General features: G+C 40.8%; 1 protein-coding gene across 4 annotated transcripts in view; it reads right to left on the bottom strand.

Moving 5' to 3' along the window:
- The window catches only part of OSBPL6 (oxysterol binding protein like 6), a 97,358-nt gene extending 77,880 nt beyond the window's left edge, over nucleotides 1-19,478 (bottom strand). For 3 of the 4 annotated variants that reach the window (XM_088058518.1, XM_088058516.1, XM_005519846.3), the window contains exon 1: nucleotides 19,234-19,289. The gene's annotated coding sequence lies outside the window, so the exon portion shown is untranslated. Of the gene's footprint in view, nucleotides 1-19,233; nucleotides 19,290-19,435 lie in introns of those variants that run through there. The other variant, XM_088058517.1, reaches the window with a different exon arrangement.
- Between the last annotated feature and the right edge of the window lie 2,043 nt (nucleotides 19,479-21,521).

The following is a 21,521-nucleotide window of genomic DNA, read 5'->3' as shown; positions in this document are numbered from 1 at the left end:
TTATGATGTTTGCTATTCTATTTCTGACTTCTGGCCACAGCAGCTATTGTTACAGATGTTCAGGAATTATTGCCCACTGCATAACTGCATGTGATGTGATTCAATCACATGGGCTGTTTTGTTATCCATAAAATTCAGTCTCTTTACCCAGTGTGCAACTAGCCAATAATGACACATTTGAGAGAGACAGAGCTGGCAAGCCTGGGTGCTCACTGTAATCCACAAATCAAGCACACAAAACTTTTTGCAATGTGTACATTTTAGCAAACAAAGGAATTAGTATTTTTTGACCACAAGTTGTGAAGGTCTCTTATTAATCAGTATTCTGTCTTCTGTTGGTTAATGACTATGCTATTGCTTAACTCTCTTTTGCTAAACAGTTCACATGCTCATTCTTCTTTTGAGTCGGTGGTTTCTTGGGTCAGTGATCCCTGAGTCGTGGTTCTGATCTCCCCCTGCTGGAAATGCCTCTTACCCAGCCCGAGCTGATTCAGCACAGCTGCTGAGTTTGTTTTATTCCTTATCTTGAGAGTTCTGCCAAATGTCCTCGTGGCTTGTAAATTCTGCATTCTGTGTGTCCACTACCCTTCTTCCCAAGCTTTGGTAACCCACTGAGATCACTGATGCACGTCAAGCTTTAAACCTTAACAAAGCAATTCTGCCAACAACTAATTTGTCTAACACCTAGACATCCTTTAGAGCTTGTTGGCTGCTCTCTGTTTCATGTATCAAATCTCCCTTCTTGCGATTTAGGCTTGAAAGTATACAAAGATAAAACATCAAAGAACAGCCTTTCTTAAGAAAATGTTACATATTCCACATTTGCAGTAGTTTTCTTCTGCTTCTGTCTTGTTATGTGTCTAAATGGAACTGGTGTAAGCAGAGAGTAGAATTATTGCAGATGATACAGTGCAGATCCATTAGATGACTGCAGGAATTGTAAGTGGAGGTTTTCCTGTTGTCTCATGTAGCACACCAACCAAGACATCCATCATCTCTTCCTAGTCTTAAAAATTCCCTAATGCCTAACAAAAGTGCGGTTCTGTTCTGAGAGTTGCCTGAAAAAAAATGTTACTTGGCTGATTTCAAATATAAAAACCCATTATGTAGTGATTAAAGGAAGTTTTGAGTGTCAGTCGTAGAAGCCTATCTCGAACTGCACTGCACACAAAAGCTCTGTAGCCAGCGCTGAGCTAGCACCTCTCAGTTATGGCATGCATCCTAGTAAATATTCCTTCCCAATCTGTTCTGTATCTGCCACAGTAACAACCTTCTCAGAAATAACAAGAATTTATCAGTGAAGTGGAGAGAGATGACTCATTAGCAGTGACCATACAGCACCAAAGGACTGATAAGATGGGAGAGGCTGACTGTAACCTGCACACAGTGACTCGCCCAGCCACTTGACTTGCACATGACAAGGCACCCCAGGATAGGAACACACACAAATAAATAAATAAAAATGCCCACAGAGTCCCTTCCCAATCCCATTAATAGCAGACATATAGAAAATGTATTCAGAATTCTATTTTAATCTACTAAAAATAATAATACACAGAGATCTCCCAGGAAATGTGGGGTCAGAAGAATGGAAAGTAAGATCACATAGGCTGCATGTAGAGGAGATAATGGAAGAGGAAGAAAAAACAGTTCTACAATTACAGAATCATAATTTTAATGAATAAATTTTATTTTTCAAAAGGAGACCATCATAAATTTATTGTTCAAACACCAGAAATTCTAGGTACAGGACTTAAAATTTACTGAACAACCCATAAAATATACAGCTTTGAAAAGTTCAAAGTAACCAATTTTTGGATAAAGAATAAATAAACCCTTTTCTTATATATATATATATATATATATATATATATTTATAGTCAAGAGACAAAAGTTATAAATCATTATGTGCACATATCATAAAAGAGATTTTGATTCCAAGGTAGAAAGAAAAAAAAAAAAAAAGCAAAACATTTCAGTCAAATTTATTTTATTCCCTAATATTAGGGAAAATACCCTAGGTCTTTCTGCTTATTATTTATAACATTTATACAAAGATATCAACTACACTTTAAAAATGTACTGTTCTTCATTCAAATAAATAAATAAATAAAAATCTCTATTTATATAGAGATGCTTTATCCTGAGGACAGTGTACCCAAACATAATATTTTCATTTACTTAGTCTTACCTTACAAACAAGAGTAATTTTTATTTTTTTTTTTTACTAGATCAACCCTAAAATTAACCTCCTAAATCTGCATTTAGCCTTGATTTAGACTTGAAATTTAAATAAACAATTCTCAATGGCTGACTCGAAGCTCTTACAAGAAAGCTGCTCCAACACCTGCAGCGGGGTGGCTGTTTTATGTGCCTAGTCACTGCACTTCAAGCTTCATCAACAAGCTTTGCACGGCAAAAAAGGAACTCTAACCAAGTGCAGATTCTCTAATAGAAAGAGACAGGTCCTTTTAAGATGGATGTTCTGAAAACTTAATTTCAAGACACAGGACAGGGAAACCTGTCTAGGTACTTTTATGGAGTGGGATTATCATTTTCTGTTACTTTGGTAGCTGATGTTCCTATAAGAAACTGATGGGGCAATCAGAACTTCACCTTTCCCTCAGACCAACACGTGATAACACGAGGAGATGTTGGTGAGATTATAATATAAAGAGGCCACGGAGGGAAGTGGATGCCATGAAAGAAGAAAATAAATTTATGTGAACTATTAAGCTATTTAGAGAAGAGAGACAAGCTTGCTGTAGCTGGCATTAGAGCTCAGTAACGTATGAGCCTCTGCACTCTGATTTCTAAACCAAATTCCACATGCACAAGTCCTTTGTCATTGTGACTGCTCACAGTAGCAGCAACATTTAAAGCATCTGATAGAGCAGACTACCACAGTGACCAACAAAAATGAGATTTTAATATATTAGAACACACCTCAGTGTAACAGATTCTGTTGGTCCCATCAAACCATGCTACAGAGAGAAAAAAATAAAAGCTTTAAAGATCCATAACGAAATTATATAGCAGAAAAGCTGTTAAAGTAGAATGCAAACATTTCTGGACAATGAATATCTTTCTGTAAAAATTGAAGAACCTACCACCTAAGTGGCAGAATAAAGTGACTCTTAAGGAGAGTTAGTTAAACTCTCCTTAACTCGGGTAGTTAAAATTCAAATACATACACCCCAGTTTTAAAACACTGAAAGAAAATATTTCATAGAATTATAGAAAGGTTTGGGATGGAAATGACATTAAAAATCATCTAGCTTCAATATTCCTTATTTCCTATTTAGATTGTTGTGTTATTCTCCTCTCACAGCTTAGCTTTTATTTTGAAAGACTTCCATATGATTCTTTACTGGCTAAAAAAAATAGTCAAGTCCTAAACCTATGAATTGCTCTGAATTTTTTATAAAGCTCAAGTGCTCTGAACAGATGGAACAAATATTTCATACAGTACATGAGCTATCCAAAAATTCACAGGCTATATGTGTATAAAACAAGGAAAATTAGGTGGGTTAACAGCAGGAAAGTAGCTTCAGCATCTCTGTGTGATGCAGAGACGTGACTGTGAGCCCTTTGGATGGACGGGTGCCAAGGCCTCCCCACAGTTATGCTAGCTGTAAATAGGTAGCTCTTCATTCAAGCTGAGAAGAAAAAAGGCAGACAGATGTGATACCAGCCATATTGCTCCCTTGTGAGCTGTTGGCTGCAAAATACAAGTGGGCCTTAACCACACAAGATCGATAAGCAACCTGCATCCAGAAGAGATCTTTGGTAGGTTTTGTTTTAGGAAAACACACCCAGGTATCGAAGCATCAATAAGTCTGTTGGTTTCTTTATAATTAACAGAAACCAAAACAAACAACAGCAACACCAAAACCTGAAACACAGATTTTTCAGCAAAACAGATTTAACAAATATCATTAGTTAATACAGTTTTAATGTAAGAGGTATTACATGCTTAAAAAAAAGATATTTCCCATTTTTACCCATTTGTACTGTTCATCCAGCATTGCCGATGTTTTCTCCCACATTCCTTTCCTAAATTATTTTATTTTGCTTAAGTGCTTCTTCCACATTGACAATCTTTTCTGCCAGATTGTTTCCATTGCTTTGTTCCTAATCCAAAATTCAGAGCACCCTCACCTTTCTTTCACCCAGGATTCCTTTCTTTGTTCACGTTACCCTTTTTTTTTCCCCCTCTACTCCTCTGTTTACTCTGTGTCTTTGCTTATTTTCTACCACTTCAGCAGAAGAGATAAAGATAAAAAACAAATGGGAAGCAAAAACATTCCTTTGCTAGTCCACTGTTTTGTGCATGGAAGCGTGCCATTTCTGGGAGAACAGTCCAACTGGCATCACAGCTATCCCTGTGGCACTGGACAAGGATGTTATGTTGCTCAGGCAACCATTCCTAATTGTCTTTTGGGATGCTGAGCAAAAAAGATGGATCTTTTTTGCCGGTCCGTCTGAAGGTCACACTAGCGTGGTGGCACTGAACACAGGTTACTGCCACAGCAACCAAGACACTGAAAAAAACACATCAGGCAGCCCTACATGCAATAACACATTAATAACATAGAAAATCCTATGATTATCCTATAGATAATCATATTCTGCAGCCTCAGTCATGTAAAATACTGTGTACAACAGTTGTCATACAAGACTACAACAACTGCTATGCCAGAGACAATGTTATTCTACACTCATGCTGAAAGCAAATCTGAATGTTTCTCCTGGCTTGAAAAATTAAACATAAAAAAGGCACTATTTTTATATAACAGTATCCTACAAGAAACAGATTGTCAACAACAGTTTGGCAAGGCACCATTAACATCTTTTAGAAATCAGAAGAAAAATCTTCAGAAAGTAAATGTCTGCTGAAACAAATGAAGACAGAAGCTTTAAGAGCAAGAGCTACTGCCTCAAAGTTCCTCCAAAGGGTTCATCTCAGTATATGTATATTTTGCATCTTAAAAGAAACACACCATATGCTGGGATGACTTTTTTTAACTAGAAAAGTCTGCCTTATATTTTTGGAACAAGCAAGCTCTTCCTTGGGCATGTTTATTGACATGTTTCATAAACCTCAAATCCTTAACGGGAAAAACAGAACCTATTTTGGCTGCATGAAAAGCAGATTCTTTTTTAGTTCAGAGACCTAGAGGAGGAAGAAAGGAGAAATTTCAAGTATAAAGAACATTTAAACATCAAGACACACCAAAATGAACTTTTCATTGAAAATGTATAGCTCCCACTATATAGAATAACTGTGGAAATCTTACATTATTTATCCACAGCTAGTCAGAAAGCTCTCATATAGTGTTTGTTTTGCTAGATTTGCATGTACTTGCAACTGTTTTTGGCAAAATAACTTTCTTAGCCTCCATTATTTCCACAGTGGGTGGCTCCTTCCTTTTGTTTCACATTTTCAGACATACTCCCCTATCCAAGGAAAGCACTCCAGTTCTCCAACATAAGCAAGCAGATTTTACCACTGAGAACACTTGAACAGGACCATCTGAGAGGCCCACACCACAGATAACTGATATTCTGCAAGATATTCTGCATCCCAAAACACAGCCACTAGTACTTAATACATCAACAAGGTCAATAATGTCCTGCCATTATCACTCAGGGCTTTCAGCTTCCACAAAACATACTCAGAGGCATTTTCAATTTCATAATGACACTTTAACATACACAATATAAATAGACATGACAAAACATTGTTATTTAAGCCTGGAGGAAGAGGCAAGGGCAGTCATATTTCTCTACTAAAAGTTATTATACACTCTGAAACATTAATGAAACAAATTACATTGGTGGACTGTATTCAGAAGATAAATAACAGGAAAATTAAAGACTTGTCCTCACAACTATTTCTATTGGAAGTGTGTTAATTTTCAGAAGAGCTGCATGAGCAAATGATGAGTTACAACTTTACTTGCACTAATTTGGTGTTAAAAAGGAAAAAAAGTAACTCTCGTGGGGTTTTTCTATTTGCATTCTGTTTTCAATTATGAGCTAAGTTTTGGAAGATTCTTTTCCTTGTACAGTATTTATGTGCAGACCTCAACGTTTAGTGCACACGTAGCTCCTCATCTGTCTCAGGAGAGCTCAAGGAGAACACTGCTGGCACCCTCCGAGCTGCAGGGCAGAGATATTAGAGACTCACACACTTTTGCATCCATGATGATTGCCAATAAAACAAGCATTTTTTTAAGGACTTGGTACTTTACATAAAAGCAGGAATACAGGAGGATGCCCAGAATAAATAAATGCATAGTGCAAGCTATCAAATTATTTTAAAAGCCCTTTTGTTCTCATATCAAACAGACATTTCATATAATAGACTAGCACCAAAACGAACAGCATTCTCTACACATTCTGTACAGACATAGAGTCAAGAGCAAAAGCATTTGTGGTCTCTTTTACTTAGACTAAAGGGTGACCTAAATTAACACTGAGTTAAAGGTAACGAAAAGACCTCCAGCAGTAAGCAGCTGAACATAAATCTGATTGTTTCAATTACTGTCATCATGATTTCTCTGAGGGAAGCAGCTCAACCTTCACCTGCAATTCTGTTAGGACTGATTCTCAGCCTGAAGAGGAGGCATTTATTACTGCTGGGTGTATACTCATGCTCAAGGCAGGATACTAAAAATTTTCCTTCATGACGACATCCGACTTCATTCATGTAACATAAATCCCTCCGTTGCCAGGATTCCATCCACACCTCCAACTTTGCTGTTAACAACCACCAGAAGATTTTATCTGCGATCTTGGCTGAGCTGAGAAGATGTGCTGGCTGACACAAACTCCAGTCAAACAGTGTTCATTAAGTATTCCTCCTCCCTCTGCTCACTGACTTTGACAAATCAGGGAGCACTGTTCCCACTCAGAGTTTCTCAGTCCCATGTAGGATGCCAACAAATTTGGATTTTCCAGAACATGCTCAATAAAATATGAGCAGAATTCTAGTGATAAATTTGCATGATAAACTGGTGACCAAACTACAAGCGTCCTCTTTTCTCTTTTCAGGACTCACACATCTATGAAACAGATGATTTAGGCACCACCACCAAAGTAGAAAAAGGAAGAGAAGGGTTCACTTCATATTTTGCTGGCAATGGAAGCCTAAATGTAGAATCAGAGAATGGTTTGGGTAGAAAGGGACCTTAAAGATCATCTAGTTTGCCGTGGGCTGAGACACCTTCCACTAGACAGAGCTGCTCAGAGCCCTATCCAAACTGGCCTTGAACTCTGCCAAGGATGGGGCATCCACAGCTTCTCTGGGAAACCTGTGCCAGTGCCTCACCACCCTCATTGTGAAGGATTTCCTCCTTATATCTGACCTTAACCCACCCTTTATCAGTTTAAAGGCATCACTCCTTGTCCTGTCAACACACCCTTGTAAAAAGACTCCCTTTAGGTAATGGCAGGTGCTATAAAGTCTCCCTGGAGCCTTCTCCTCTCCAGGCCAAACTCTCGCAGCCTGTCTTCACAGGAGATGTGCTCCAGCCCTCACAATTTGTGTCAGAGGTTCCAACTCCAGTCCTCAGGTTTTTCTGAACTTCTAATGCCATACAACTCATGGTTTTGAAGTTCAGCATCTCCTTTTTAAGCTTCCTGTTGCCTACTGATTTCTTAGTTACTGAAAAATCTCCTAACATTATCTGGCAGCAACATCTAGGCATAAGAATAGACCTGAAAGGAATACTTTATGCAAGATTAATGCCTGATAAAAGTATAAACAATAAAATGCTACTATATTAAAAACCATAAAAGATACCATAAAGATAGAAACAGAGCTGAAATTTCTCCCTCTGCTCCTTGATACCAATCACAAATTATAAAATCAGGTAAGGGCAAGGTAAGGGCAACTCCATATTTGTAAATTCATTAGAATAAAAACATTGATTTTGAATCATCTATCATTTAGATAGTGAAAATATATTGTGATATACATAAATGTTATTCCAAAAAGATTTTTATCATCAGTCACAATACTTTCATTATCATTAAAAAAATATCTTGAGAAAGTTATACCAGAAAACTGAATTAGAGCATCCAAGTTCTACTCAAAAGTGAGATGTAGTGTTTTTCCATTCAAACTTTTCATTAATGTGTATACTGCCACAAAATGAACAAAGATACCAAACTTAGTCACTTAGTTTTTTTTAAGGCACTTTAGGACAATGTCATACCTCAACATAGTAAAGTACTTTATTACCCTTGACATTTGTTTTCTCTCAATACCAGCTTTCAATTTCTGTTTCAATTTCTTTTTCTTCCTTGAGAGGAGAAATCACTCCAGCTGTAAGGACAACAGTAATTTTCTTAAGTAACTCAGTTAATTTTTTCAACATTCTTCAGTCCTTCACAATAGCTGGTAAGTCAGCATTTAGCCAAATATGTGTCAGCAACCTCAGCCAAGATGCCCATAGCCATTTACACAGAAAAGAAACTCCCCTGCTGTATGCAATACCTGCTCCAAAATTAATCAACACCAGAAAATAGCAGAAAAATAATTCTTGAAAGACTACCAAGCAAATACACTAAGGAAGTAAAAAGGACTTTTAAGGTTAATTGCATTACTGCTACATAGTGACACCTGACAAATATGTTTTGGGACAGCTTCCCGACTATAGAAATTCTAAAAGGCAGCTTAAAAAAGAGGGGAAAAGAAGCACTGTAGATATTCAGCTGGAAATTGTAGCGTTCAGTAAAGAAAATTTCAAATTCATCCTTATTTTTTCTGTTTTTTAACAAGGATCCTGAAACAGGAAAATTGAATCTATTTCAAAAAGCAGGGCTTTGCCCATGCATTTGAAAAACTTAGGAAGGTTATTTTCCTTTTTTTTTTTCATTCTCTACAGATCCAGAGCAGTGGTCTTCACTTCCCCATCACTCCAGTCAGACCCTCAGAAGACAAAAGGCTATGTAGAGTAGAAGTCTATAGTAGAAGCTTGAAATCTGCAGTCCATTCCCTTCAAATATTTATGTTTTAGCTTTCTAAATTATTTGTAAAATGCCTATTCTGTCTTACAATATTTTTGTTTATAAAAATTAAATTGGAGACCAGACCCTCCAAAGCACCACTACTTAAACACTGATACACTTCAGTGACTACAAAGATAGCATGAGCCAACACATTTCCAAGTAAGAAAAAAATCTAACCCATGATAGGGATCATTTTCAGTTTCCTACAAAGTCTAATTTCCTCAAATAAAACATTCACCCTCTTAGTTGAACAAAGGCTTTTAAAATGCACCACAGTTGCATCACTATTCGATTATTTAACTCGTAAGTACAAGCAATGGCTGGCAATGAGAATGACAAGCACTAAGTATACTATACAAAACAAAGCTAAATTAAAACCAGCTGTCTGGGAAGCACACAGAAGTCTGAGAAGACTGGAAGCTTCACACTTCATCATTTATCTTTTAATGGAAAAAATTGACATTAGCTGAAAATGTATTGATTTTCTGTGCTGTTACCTGTGGGTAGCTAAAGATTTTAAATTCATTTTTGCAGCATACCAAGATTGCTTAAAAAGAAAAATTTCAGAAAGCTCTGCTTGAATTACTTTTTGAGTCCCACAGCACATACAGACATTTATTTCTGTTCAGACTTGTACTTCTAAATGAGAAACCAGCATTTGGAAGTTGCACCATTACGTTTAAATCTGCTTCAGCATGGTTGAGATGTACAACCAACCTTGACAGAAACACCAGCCTAAAGTGCAAAAATATTTCACCTGCTGCCATTAAGAAACGGCACCTTACACCACCTCTAGGCATAAGAACTGGTAGGAAAATAACCTATTTTCCTTGGTATACTTACACTGTGACTATCCAGGCCTTTTCCTTTTATACCGCCAGCCCCTGGCACTAACCCCCAAGGATCTCCCGAGATCTTAAGGACCTCAGGGGAAGCACACAGACGTGGCAGCTGGAGGGAACAGGCATGGAGCATCACCAGCCTGGCCAAGGGGACATGATTGTGTCGCCAGGAGGAGCAGTGAGCTTGGGCACAGCTCTGGAATTCCGAGAGCAGTGAATTAACGGGTGGGGACTGACCTGTGGAGGACAGATGGAATGATAAAGAGGGCAAGAGCTGTGGAAGAGGGCTCAGTGCTGGAAAGCCAGAAGTGATGAACACACCCCTGGTGCATTTGGGTTTAAAAAAATTAGTTTCAAAATAAGTTTGTATTCATTACATTTCTTCCTAAGGAACTAAATTTCACCTACAAACAGATTTAGCCAATGTTGGTGGTTTTCTCGGTGTTATATCACACAGCTATGACACATTTTTCACGGCTAACTACCCAAGAATCAGCCAAGAAAGCAGAACTATATGTTCCTCAAGATCTCTGCAGCCTAAAGAGCAGTTTGTTTCCACTGGTTTTCAAAATGGGAATGCTGCCATAGATGTTGAAGTATAAAATTCCCGAAGCTGCCATACTCCCCACAACCAGTTCAGTGTTTCTCAGCACTGAGAGCAGTGCCCACAACCAGACAAAACAGAACACAAAACAAAAACATAGTTTTGAACTCTGTTCATTACCTTTGAACTTATGCAATGACATCAAAAAATAAAACTTCTTTGTTATGAGACACTGCTCTTTTTCTAGAGAGAGCTGTGAGCCTAATTACATCAATCACAGCCTAACTAGTTCTGGTTTACTGTACATAAAGCCCCTTCGCTTGATGTTAGCCAGCATACTTCTGTTCCCCTTAGGGGAAATTCACCATGTTTAGCAAGTTATTGTTATTATCTACCTACATTTTACACAGCATTATTTATTACTCCATCTTTGAAATCATTTTAAGTGATTTACTACAAAAAGACATGTGAAAAAGAATGAAGAAAATGTAGAAGATTCTTAAGTCAATGGATTTATACTTAACAAAAGAATTCTGTGTAACCTTAAAATAATTCAAATACTCAATAATATTGACTATTAATACTAATGGTATAGTAAAGAGATTCAGCACAGGTTTATGACTGAGCTAATGTGCTCACAAAGTTAAGAAGAAAGCATAAAAATCTGAAAACATTGAATAAATCTTTAAAAATGCTGAAGAACATTGAGGGGGAAATCTAATAATGAATATATCAGAAGGTAATTACACCAGAAATACCGTAAGGTGGCAGGGAATAATAGTATCTCTGTGCCTTAGCACCACAGGCTGGCAGCCAAGGGCCAGAACAGCTCTGGGCTGGGCAGATATCAGAGCTGGGGGCAATCCATCCATCCATCCATCCATCCATCCATCCATCCATCCATCCATCCATCCATCCATCCCTGTCCCATGCACTGCCCTGGCACGGTGCAAGGTAACAGTTTGAGTAACATTCCAACTATTAAATGTGCACATGTCAGAGAGGACAAGTGGGTATCTGGACCTATAGAGGTCATACAGCTGGGAGGAGAATGAGGCACTCAGGAAAGCACAAAACATCGGCAGAACTATGACCAGCAATCTGTTACACAACCTTTGCAGAACTGGTCTAGGCATTTCAGCTGGAAGCCTAAAACCCAGTGGTTTTACTAAGGAAAAATATCACAGCTTTAGGAAAGGCCACAGGATTACAACATGGCTGTTTTAGCCGAACCTTTGTAGATTAATATTACATTGTTTTGGCCAAAACACTATGAAAGCCAAAAGAAATTGATGAATAGGAATTCATTAATTTTAAAGGCAAAAAATCTGACACTCTCTCCTCTTCCTAAAGTAGTTCAGAAAGTTTAAATTTGTAGCAGGAAGACAGACACACACAGCTCCTGTTATGGAAAGGGAAGGTGCTATGAACCCAAGCTGCCATCTCATTGCTACATTTCAGAGCATCTGCAGATCCAACCACAACCTTTGCATCACCAGAAATGGAAGTTAAAAAGCATTTATGATAGATTACTTCTAAAGTTTTTTTTCCTTGCACAACCATGTTGAGGAGTCCTGTAAGGGTCTCAGGGTTGGTCAGTTGGGCTAATTCTAATCCTCATTTCTGACTCAGTTTGAGGCCTCCCCAGTAATCCCCTATCCACACCAAAAGAAAGAACAATCATTATTGTATTAATTAGAGACAGAAGCCACTTTTTTATGAATTGTAAGCTCCGTCACAAAACAGTACTTAGGGTGACTGGGCAAGAGACAGTTTGCTAACTAAAGAAATTACCTTGTTTGGGTTTTTTAAAGATTATTTTGCATTGCAAATAATAATTGCATTGCATGTCACTGAATTGAATACTACAAACTGACCATGGGTTTTGTATGTAGGCTACGCTACCAATTATTAGGAGAACTGAGAAAAGCCTGCTCAGTAGAACAACATATAATTTACATTTAGCTTTCCACAGCATATTTGCACACCCACACAATATAGGTCACAATTGAGGAGAGTTAGAGAACTCTTTTTTTCCCCTTCAGTCAGAGAATGCATTATTTTTGCCCATGATTATGTCACACAAGAATATTACAACAGGTAGCAACTGTGACCTGCCTGTACTTCCTAGAAGGTACACGCAGAACAGAGTTGTCAGGCACAAGTGAACGTGGAAAGACAACTTGTATTTAACTGGCAGAAAGAAGGGGGGAAAGGAGATGGATTTTAGAATTCTTCAACCATTACACAGAAAGAAAAAGAATTTGTCTGGCTACAGACAGACTCATCCTCTGACTGCTCTACAGCTCTATTTCATATCATTCCTATCCTTCTGGTTTTGGCACGCATCTTATGAAGCCTGTTCTCCAGAAACAGCATAATCCCCAGAAGCACGGATTTAAAGCAGAAAAGCAACATCATTACTTACCAGAGGGATGTATATGCCATGCTCACATTGGGGTCAGAGGGACTTCAAGATGACTCAACACCAACTGCTGCTGTTTCAGATCTCAGCAAGCTGTTTTATGTTGAAGCTTCTTCCTTTTAACTATCATTTCCACCATTAGCCACCACCTTCTCACCCAGTTTACCCACTCTGCTCTGCAAGAAATATTTGTCACTAAACTAACCACTCCAGCTTCCCATTTTCAAGATGAAAGTCCCTTTATCTGGTCAATTTCTTGCCATTTCTGTAGCTCTCCATCAGTGATTCTGCCTTTCCATTTTCCCTAAATCTATCCTTACCAGGTGACAACACAGCTAACCAGCTTCCTAAATATCAACTTATAAAAAGAAATAAGTTGCTCTCCACCATTTTCCATGGAAATAAATTAATTAAAGAAACTTATCTTCTGGCTAAAATCTCAAAAATCATAATCTAAGAACATGAGCCACAATCTCACTGGTTTATTTTCTCTCCCACTTCTCCTACAACACTGCCATTTCTTTCCAAACAAGGCTGAATTTGATTTTCAAAAACAGAAGGGAAGAAACAGTTAAATGCTGTTTTTTTGAAAAAAAGATCAAAAGGGTGCCAGGCATCCCTGAGTAGGTCAGCTCTAAAAATCCTAATAAAGTAGAAGTAAAGAAGGAGCAAGAGTGCACTTGCTGTCCCACTGCAGATGCAGGTTGATTAGACACAGGAGAGACACAGTAAAGGCAAAGGTGAAACAGAAAGAAGAATGAGCAGTCTGGAACCATTCCTGTAGGATATTAACAGAAACTTCTCTTGACCCAAATTGCATTTAACATCACCTTATTCATACTGGGTTTGTCACAGGGGAAGAGGTTGGGGTGGCAACAAGAATCAAGAGAAACCACTGCATCACATATTCTGAATAAAATAAAGTCATATCTTATTCATCAGGATGAGTGTAGCATTTCTATCCCAGCTTGTCTATTCGATGATACACAAAAATTAAGATCCAGGTGACCCTGCCACAAGAGACCCTGAGGAACAGAATGCTCACTCCAGCTGCTCAGTGTGTCCAAGTCCTGACCAGTGGCCTGGACCTCACACCAAGCTGTTCTCTTCCAAGTGGCAGAGGTTTGTGCATGGCCCCTGTCACGCCCCCCCACACCTGGGGTTAATGCTTTAACTCCCTCCTCATTTATTTATTATTTAGCCCTTTCTCATTTAAACTGTTGGCAGGAGCCATGAAAGCCTCACCAATTCCACTGCCCATACCTAAGGTCAATTAGCAGTCACCACCAAGGTTTCTGTAACTCTTTGGTCTCCCACCACAAACATTTTACAGGCAGCAGGAAGTTAGGAAGTGCTACAGAACAAAGTCCTTCTACTGTTTTTCATTTCCCAGGACTGATCAGGTCAGCTGCTGCTGGGCAGATGTCACCAAGGCCTCGTCTGTCTGAGCAGGTAGGCTTCACTCCATGGCACAGGGAGACATATAGACTCTTCTTTGGGCAACCTGAGCTTGTTAGATTTTCTGTTGAGAAATGTTTCAGTTCATCATCTGAAAAAGTGTATCAGATGCCAAGATAAGGTTTCTTGAAATCGATCTTTAGATCATTCTTAGATAAATGTTACCTACTTTGGGTTGACTTGTTTTCAAAACAAAGCAATCCCAGATCTGTGCCCTGCTGTACTGGTGTAAAGGACAAAATGCATCATTTTAACACCCCTGCATCCTTCACAATCATAATTCACTAATTTAATTGAGAATAACATAGGCTCTAGAAAAGCCTCATACCAACAGAACATCATTTGCATTAGAGTGGGACTGAATTTGGTACCACATAGACATCTGTCAATCCAGTCTTTTAAGTAGAGAATCCACCAGTGCCTTTGCATCTCTGCTAGAAACATGCAAATCAATAGGGACTAAGCATGACTTTTGTGATTTTCACAAATTTCATTAGAATGGAAAAGTACTGAGGAGTTTACATAGTTTATAGGCTAGGAGCATTTCCACCTCTCAGTTTCCACTGAAAAAAAAAGGGAAAACAAAACTGGTTTATATACTGTTGTATTTATTCGTATCAGAGCTACAAATGTAAGCAGTCAGATCACACTGTAAAAGATCATAACCAAGACTGCTATCTGCTAAATTCTGAGTAGATTCAACTTCCCCACCTTATTCTCAGCATGTCAAAATAAGAGGGAAAAGATACATTGGAATGGGAGGATGGTCTAAATTCAAAAAATGTGAAATATTTGATTGAGAAACACAGAATCTTTTAAATATGCCAAGGGACTGGACTCTGTGAAACTCACACAGAAACCATTTAAGCAGCCAGTCCTCAGATTTGTCAGAAAGACAAGCTTGGAAATCCACCATCTCCCTACCTGCTGCTACCACCCATAACTGTAAATAGCCCTCAGCGTAGACTGACACATTTCACTTGGAACCAGCTTTAAAACTATCTGGAAATTCCACAGGGTTAAAATATATGTATATATGCCAGAAAAAGAATCAATCTGAGTTTCTGAGCACCATCTATTTTTCACTGTTAATAGAAAATTAACAATTTTCTGGGTTTCACCTATAATGACAAAACAAAACTACAGAATAATTTAGGTAGGAAGGACTCTTTAGGCACCACTTGAGCCAAATCCCATTAAAAAAGGGAAAAATGGCAACAAAACCAAACCTGTTTTTTCCCATTTAAAATTTGTCATTTAAAAATTGTCTCTAGTATTTTGATACTGTTCACTTTTTCCCTCCCTTAATCTTAGCAAGTCTACACAGCCCAGAAGTTTCCCTAGAAGACAGAAGTTTGACAGTGAACACGGTAATTCTTCTGGCGTTCTCTCAGTTTCCACATTTAGCTGTTCTCCCTTACACTGGTTTATCAGCTGTTAGGAGCAAAAGGTTCTTCCATCCTTTTTCAACTCTTTCAAAAGGAACAACCCCAAAAGAGGGACATGCTAGAAACACCATTTATTAGGACTTATGCACCAGCATTTAAAAAAACACAAACTTTTAACTGCCACCATGTCTGTATTCTAACTTACAAGAAATAGCTGAAAGTTGTAGGTTTGTATTTACAGCTCAGAAAACCTTGGTATGGAGACAGTGAAATTAATTACAAACAAAATAACACCACTTGTAGCATAAACTCTACTAACAGGGGGCCTAAGACAACAGCAATAGCATATGTGACAATGGTTTTAAGCTAGAAGAGGGTGGATTCAGACTAGGTACAAGGAATAAGTTTTTTTTATGATGATGGTGACAAAACACTGTAACAGTGAGGTAGTAGATACCCCATCCCTGGAAACAGCCAGGCCAGGTTGGATGTGGCTCAGATCTGAAGAATGTCCCTGTTCATTGCAAGAGGTTGGATGAGCAGACCTGTCATGGATCCTTCCAACCCAAACCATTCTAGGACTCTATAGCTACATAATCTTTAATATTTCATAACATTACAATCAAAGTCAGCTCATGTTACCTGGCCCCTCATTATATAGCTTTCTTTTCACTAGATTTTTGGCAGCCGGAGTTTCTTTTATAAGACCAAAGTCATATTTTAAATTTGCCAGAAATCCAACATTCCTCAAATGGCCTAAGCATGTTTACTTGCATTTGTGTATTGTACCTATTTCTGCTTCCTTCAACACCTACAATGTTGATATGACCAATTCAACAAACACCCCCCACCAAAAAAAAACCAAAATGTAAGCATTTACTTTAGTATTCCACTGTGAAGGATTTTTTTTTAATCTCATTAAACTTAGCTTAAGAAAGAAACACAAGCCTGAAGGAAATTCTTGGAGAAATTACTTTTTGAAATCTAATTGCCCAGAGTAATATTTCCCATGAAAATTGCTGCCTTTTCCTATACCAGGATAATCAAAAGCTTCAAAACCAGAAAACATTAAATTATGAGAGAAAAACCAAAAAACTCCCAGAAATCTCTAGGAATTGTTTAAAGTGTTCAGTGTTTTTTAAAAATATTAGAAAACACAGGAGTAATGTACAAGTATTTGCTACCCTATGGCTAATTAAACTGTCAGGACAGGCTTGTTTTATAAAAACACACACACTAAAAATATAAACACACACATCTTAAGCGGTGAAGCGCTGGCAGTTTCTTCCCGTCTCCCACCGCAGTGACAGCAGGCTCTCCAGCGTGGCACAGGCACAGAAGGCTGACTGAAGTCCCTTAAGAAATACAGCCCTCCTGAGAATAAGCCCCATGGTAAAGCAGCATAAATTCTCAGGGAAAAACCCATGCTGATATCATATGTTTCTGGGAAAACAAGAGCAAAATCATTCACTTCCATCTCACTAAGAAATCCATCGGTAGACTGTGGCTCAGCTGAAATGACAGCATACACAATCACACACATGTGTGCCAGAGGACTAAAGGAAGAAGTAGGATGAACACTCTCTGCTCTCATCTCCAGAGTGGACTGGAGAAAGAAGTGGCAAAGGAGAGCAGTCTCATGTCTACCACCATTTGCAGTAAAGCAGGAGGCCAGGGACTGCCCGATTGCACAAGGCACGGAGCTTTAACTTTCCATAGCCACGGCACCTTTCTAATAATGTCTAAATGGCTGCTCAGATGCACAGTAACTCTCACACCTGTGAGTAAATGTTTTTGATGGCTATATGAAAAACACATCTGAGCATACAGACATACAGAGTACAGCACTTCAACACCAGCACTTGGGAAAAAAACCCACACGTGTTCCTACAAGTACACGCGACCCAATGTTCGCACCGCAGACATTTATGAATAAGCTCCCAGAATGGGCTAAGAGCAAAAAATTTCCAGCAATAAGCAAGGCTGCAGACAAGGCCCCCAACAGCACAGCTCTAAGAGCTCTGGAGGATCTGGGAGTGCAACAGCAAATTAATGGGAAGTGGAAGAAGCATGCTTGATGAGCTACAGTACAACAAAGGGCGCCTCCTTTAGCCTTCAGTAGCAAGGGGAAATGTTTAGGATGTACACATCTCTGTTAATTTATCTAAGGTGGAGAGAAAAGATAAAGTAGTCTCCTTGTGTAGTTTTTAAACAAAAAGAAAAGAAAACTGTATTTACTATATATACATAAAAATGCTCCACTAAACATATAAGATCCATAAAAATGACATCTACTTAACCTCTAAAGGTCAAGGTCATGTCATTTACACCAAGATAAAAAAGTCTAATTATAGTATCTACAGATGTATGGGCAAAGGCTGATTATTAGAAAAGAACTATTATAAACCAAACACAATTACATTGCAGAGAAACCATTAGATACTTGATGAGATTTTAATCTTTGAGCTGGTATCATTCTGCAAGTTAATCATCTAGAGAACAGAAAATCTGTTAGGAATGCAATTAAATGTACTAGTTCCATTAAAATTGAGCTTATATAGTTAATTGTAGTCCTAAAATAGCAATTTCCTCATACCTTCACTAAGCATTTTTTTTCATCTACTGAGTAATAGTCTATTTAAGGAACACTTTTCACTTAAACTCTCAAATAAGATTTGTGAATACTTCTGTTCTCTCACGCTACCCCATACAAGTTGCACTGACGTTTGCTATTCGACCTTGGCTTCCCAATTTGCTCTGAGAATTCCACCAAGGTCTTTTGTTTCAGTTACTGTTAGTCCATGGTACCTGCATTGCTGAAGCTTTCGGGAAGAAAATCACCAATGTATCCTTCCAGCATACGACAGCAATTAGAAACTGACATGAAATGACGAGCCAATGGCAAAACTCACGTCATACAGTCATCTTAAGCATCAGCACCTCTGGCAAACACATGATTTCCAAACATCAGTTTTAATGAATGTTCAAAGTACTTGGAAGGGATTTGCAGCCTTGCTAGCAAATTGGAAATACAGGCCATTCTTGCCTTCTTTGGAGAGAAACAGAATGAAAACAAAACAAAACAAAACAAATCCTAAGAGTGCACCAACTTGGCAATAGCTCATCTGCAACTGAACCTCACAGACCGCACAGTTTATTGGAGTATTTCAAATTGCTCTGCAGGGAAGAGGGAAAAGATCACGACTTCGGGGAGCGCCAGGGAAGCCGGGGCTGACACCGGCGCATCTCTGCGCGGATGCCGTTACGTAACCCCGGCCCGGCCCCCCCCAGGTCCGGATGCTCCGGCTGCGCCCCGGGGCCACAGAGCCACGGCCGGGCCGGGCCGGGACCCAGCCCCCGCCCCGGACGCGGCCCCGGCCCCGCCGCGCCTCGCCCGCTCCCGCCTCCCCCGGCGGCAGCGCCGCGCCCGCCGCGGCCCCGGCACCGCGCAGCGCCCGCCGAGCCCCGGCTCCGCCGCCGCCCGACCCGGGGCCCCCCGCACGGCCCGTCCCGCCGCTCCGGCCCGCGCCCCCAGCGCCGCCGCTCAGCGCCCACCTCCTGGCTGGGATCCGCGGCGCATCCCCGCTGCGGCCCGGGAGGCTGCGCCCCGCCGCTCCCGCTCCCTCCCGCCGCAGCTCCCCGCCCGCCTGACGGAGGCAGGGAGGGAGGGAGGGGGCGGGCAGCCGCCGCCGCAGCCCCGCCGCGCCGCCCCCCGCCCCCGCCCGCTGGCCAAGGTGCCCTCCGCGGCCGTACCCACCTGCGGCGGGCGGCGGCGCGACGGGCCCGGGCACAGGGCACAGGTACAGGGCCCAGGTGCCGGGGACCGGGCTGAGGAGGGACTGGCGGCGCAGGGATGCTCAGCCGAGCGCGGCTGCGGCCCTCCGCGCAGCGGCGGGGCGGCGCCGGGGCTCGGCTCAGCACCTCGCCGTCCCTCCCGCAGCCGGCCCCGGTGCGCCGAGCAAAACCCCGAGCCGGGTGCTGCCGGCGTGTCGGAGAAACGGGGCAGCGGCGGGGACCGCGTACCGGGCTTCGGTCATGACATCAGGTCTGGAATTAAACTGGAAAGCACGTGGGCAACAGCGGGGCTGCGCTGGAGCGAAAGGGACCTCCGTGCCAGGGGCGGGAGATGGTGTCAGACAAAGGGGTGCCGCCGAGGGACAGGGCTGTCAGCAGCAGCCTAAGGGCCTTTCCCCACCCAGGTTTGGCGACACAAGCACGACCAGTCTTGCACCGTCACCCTCCCGCAGTGGTCACTGCGTTAGCTGATCAATCTTTGTCATCCGATAATGGGAGGCTGTAAAAAACCATTACGTGCGCCAGAAATCTGCCCTAGAAATGACTCCTCTGATTTAATTGGTATTAGGTTTCGGGGGGGTTGTTTTGTTTTGGTAGGTTGGTTTTCTTGGGGAGGGGGAGTTCTTCTTTCTTCCCTGTAGATCCTCCATCACAGCTTTTACAACATCCTTGATAGCTTAAACACACCTTTTGGAAAGGGGAAGCTGGACTGCCTTGTGTAGAGAACCCGTGGAGTGGAACAGGTCACCCTGCTGTGGGGCAGCCAGGTTGTAGACTCATCTGACTGGTTAGTGACTTGCCTCTGGTCCTTCTGCTGGGGCCTGGTCACTCCCTGTCACCAGGGCTGGCACACCTCCTGCCCTCCAGAGATGGCTCTGAGGCTTCTCTTACCAAACTGTACTCCAACTATTTACATCCCCCACCTCAGCCCTGCTCTCTGGTTCATGGTAACAAGATTGGAAATACATTTTGTCATCCAAGAAAATCAATTTAGATCCCTGGAGAACTAGATGCCACTGCCAGCAAATTTCAATAAGAGAATGGGGGAAAAGGGCAAATACCTCTGAAAAAAAAGTAGAGTTACAGCATTCTATAAATTATTGAACCTACAGTATTCAATAGGCAGACAGGCTGTGTGATGCTGGTTTATGTTTTCCCTATTTCTCAAACTAGCAGTTTCAGATTTGGCAGTATCACTGTGCAACCAAGGATCATTTTTGGCAGCCTGGCATACAAAAGCCATAGTCATTTTCCTGTAAAAGCAGAGACCTCCATAGAAGGATCCCTTGACATAGTATTATTTGTGTAACTTCTCAGATAAGCTTGTTGGAAAAAAAGCTTTGTTCTTTCGGCTGAACCTGCAGGTCTCATTTTCAATGTGGTTGAATAAAGTTAGGAAATCATTAAGTAATTTTTTTTTTTTCTTTTTGGTGTTCCGCTTCCAAGAGCCGGAGCAGGAAAAACATCAAGCGGGACTTTGGTGGGTGTCAAAGTTTTCATGTAAAATCCACAGAAAGATTAAGTACAAAGCCACACACATTATGGAACACATTTAAGATGAGATTATAAGAGCACAATGACTTTCCCCCAGTTAAGGTGCAAGCGGGGCAATGTGCCAAAGTCAATAGTATGGATATTATTTACCAGTAAATGCAGGGGAAAGGGGGGCAGGAGAGAGAGAAAAATAAGGAAAAGGAAGCAGGGAGAGTCGGGAGGGAAAAGAATGACAGAGAGACATCGCTGTGATAGAAAGATACCAGCACCCACGGATCCAGACAGCATCCTGTTACTTTTCTTCTGGTCTTCTCCCTTGGAGAGGGGGTGCCATGAAATGCAGAGTTCAGTGGGTTAATACATTCAGGTGTCCATGGGAATGCCCAAGCACCTCCCCTCCATGGGAAGAGATGTTTTACACTGTCTTTTGCAACACTGGATGTGTTTGCAACATTGTGGATCCTGTGCAGTCCCTTGGTGGAAGGCCTCAGAAATGAGTCTGAGCACTTTGGGGTTCTTTGATAGCTTATGATCCCTTCTAACACATGGCAGCT

The sequence above is a fragment of the Pseudopodoces humilis genome, chromosome 8, assembly GCF_049639895.1.
Source record: "Pseudopodoces humilis isolate 2021_Gansu_Grassland_sample_001 chromosome 8, ASM4963989v1, whole genome shotgun sequence".
Lineage (NCBI taxonomy): Eukaryota > Metazoa > Chordata > Aves > Passeriformes > Paridae > Pseudopodoces > Pseudopodoces humilis.
Note: the sequence above shows the minus strand (reverse complement) of the source record. Positions and strands in the feature narration are given on the sequence as shown.